Raw genomic sequence first — 2515 nt, forward strand, 5'->3', positions numbered from 1 at the left:
GAAACAAGTTTTTGCACTGGTGTACACTTGTATGCAGTGCTTCCTTTATCTGTAACATAATCAACTTCAGATGTAGGTTTCATGACATAGGCATCCAGTAGAATTTGCCACACGGGGGATTCGTTGTTTCGAGCAAAACCAAGTCTCAAGCCTGGAAGCTTGCTCGCTCTTGCATTCTACCTTGCGTACAAACACAAAATCGTTCGAATTAGAATTTCCACAAATCAAGTGAAAAGATAAATGGAAAAATGTATTTACTTTGCTGATGCTAAGACATTAATTACTGATGCAAGACAGTAGTAAACACAAACTAAGAAACACTTTTGATGGGCATACAAGCATGTGCCCATGTTATTGACAAGTCTCTAAATGCAACGTTTCTACATGTAATCAAAGGTGAAGTGATATCATCAGTACTCCATTTATAGAGGCAATCCGTGAGAAACATAATTGACAGCTTGTCAGCACTTTTGAAATTACAAGATGGCTATAACATGATAAAAGCGAGGCCAAAAGCACGCACAAATGTTTTTTTTCTCCTTGGCCCGCTAGGAGGAAAATGTTGGATTGAAGTAGGGAATAAATCTCCCTGAGCTATTCCGATTCCACCAATCTTCGCTGCAATCTATCTTGATCATACTCTGCTTGTACTTTTGATTTTGGATATCCTTCATTTCATCGCACCGAGTTACACAAATATAGGACAACTCTTCAAATTCACATGCTTGCTTGCATATCACGGATAGCTTTGGCAGCTCTTCCAATTTAAGCTTTATCAGCCGAGGAAAACTTTTTGACATCGTTTGCTTCATGCTGACACCTTGTGGCGATTCTCCAGTTTCAATCAATATTTCCATTTCCTTGTAGTGTGCAACTATGAGCTGCTCAAGGTGTTCAAGGTGATGAACCCATGTCACATCTTTTAATTTATCACATTTATAGATACTAACCACTTTGATGTCCATCCCTGCATTTTTTCATGTCACTTTCTCTAGCCCTAGAAGATTGTTCAGTTCAAAGATTTCCATGTAAGGGAGTAGCCATTGATCATAATTAGGGCCACCTTCAGCTACTAATAACTTCTGACTGTGAGAGCTCTCTACAATGGCTAATTCTCGCAACTCTTGTAGTTTGGATAAAATTTGCAAGTTAATAATATCCAGATGTTTCTCATCTTCAAAATGGTCCATGCAGAGTGCCTGTGTGCACACCCTTTTCAGTTGTCCCAGTTGTGTTATCTCTGCTATTGTTTGCACAGTATAGCCGAGCATATCCAGATCTATGGTGGAGCTCGCAAATTCTTGCAGGACGTTAGGGAAACTAGCACCAGTATGGAAAAGGTCCAGCCCTCGAAGACTTTTGAGTCCCAAGATAAGCCCTTCTGGTATTGTTTGAAGAACCATGTTATTTCTGATGTACAAGTACTTGAGTTTTGAAAGCTTTCTCAGTACTAGAGGCAAGAGAACAATTGCTGTTGCAGAAAGATTGAGATGTTGCAGTTCGGTCAATGAGCATACCTCAAAAGGCAATCCGATTATTTCCGTCCCCTCCAAGTTTAAAAAGGTTATATTTTGGAAGTAATGAATGAGTTTAAGCGAGAAGACATGTTGAGCCACCGACACCTTGAGTTCTGGCAAACAAACGTTGGAAGACCATTGACACCATCTTGATGTGTCTTCCACTGATACCCAAGCCTTCTCCACAGTGTGCCACATCTCTTCAGCCAAGGGTGCTCTATATGGGGAATTTTGTAACCACTTGGTCATGTATCCATGTTCATTCGCAATCCAGATAGCCATCAGTCGCATCATGGTGTGCATCTTGACATGTGAATTTTCTGTGGAGTCAATGCTAGTGTCACCTTTTTCCAACATGGATGCACGCACTAAGTCATTAATGAGGGTATAGCCCACATCACTGGGATCAGGACCATTTAACAAACCAAGTCCTATCCACCACCTTATAAGTATCTTCATTGGTATGTTCTTATTTTCAGGCCATAAAGAACATAACAAAAAACGCTTCTTCATAACAGCTGTCAGATTATTATAACTTTCTTGTAGATGTTTGAATAAATCTTCATGGGTATCAGTGATTTCATGGAGTTTTGAATTCCCCAGCAGATCTCTGGCGGTTCTCCATTCCCTGTGATCTTTCTTGGGCGACATAAATTTACCGAGTGTGCATAAAGCCATTGGTAAGCCGTTGCACTCCTCAACTATCTGTCGAATATTTAGTTACATAAGTAAGATATGGTTGTACGAAGTGGATGTGGTAAACCACGACAAAAGAAAAGTATACTTATGCAATTAGAAGGAAAGAAAATTGAACTACAATCATAGGCAGAAATGTTGCTATCAACAGTATCTGCAGACACCACTATCGTGCGGCACAAAAAAGGCCTACTTTATACGTATATAATATTTTAAGTTACACTCACTATTTAAATATATTAATTTTTATAATTTAATTAGCTTTTAAGAATTATAATATGTTTATATCCTTGGAAATCTTT

The 2515-nt window shown here is 39.0% G+C and overlaps 1 pseudogene; it reads right to left on the minus strand.

The window, feature by feature from the left end:
• Positions 1 to 548: 548 nt before the first annotated feature.
• Positions 549 to 2515, minus strand: part of LOC123057301 (disease resistance protein RPS2-like) — a 3636-nt pseudogene continuing 1669 nt past the window's right edge.

Source organism: Triticum aestivum, chromosome 3A, assembly GCF_018294505.1.
Source record: "Triticum aestivum cultivar Chinese Spring chromosome 3A, IWGSC CS RefSeq v2.1, whole genome shotgun sequence".
Classification (NCBI taxonomy): domain Eukaryota; kingdom Viridiplantae; phylum Streptophyta; class Magnoliopsida; order Poales; family Poaceae; genus Triticum; species Triticum aestivum.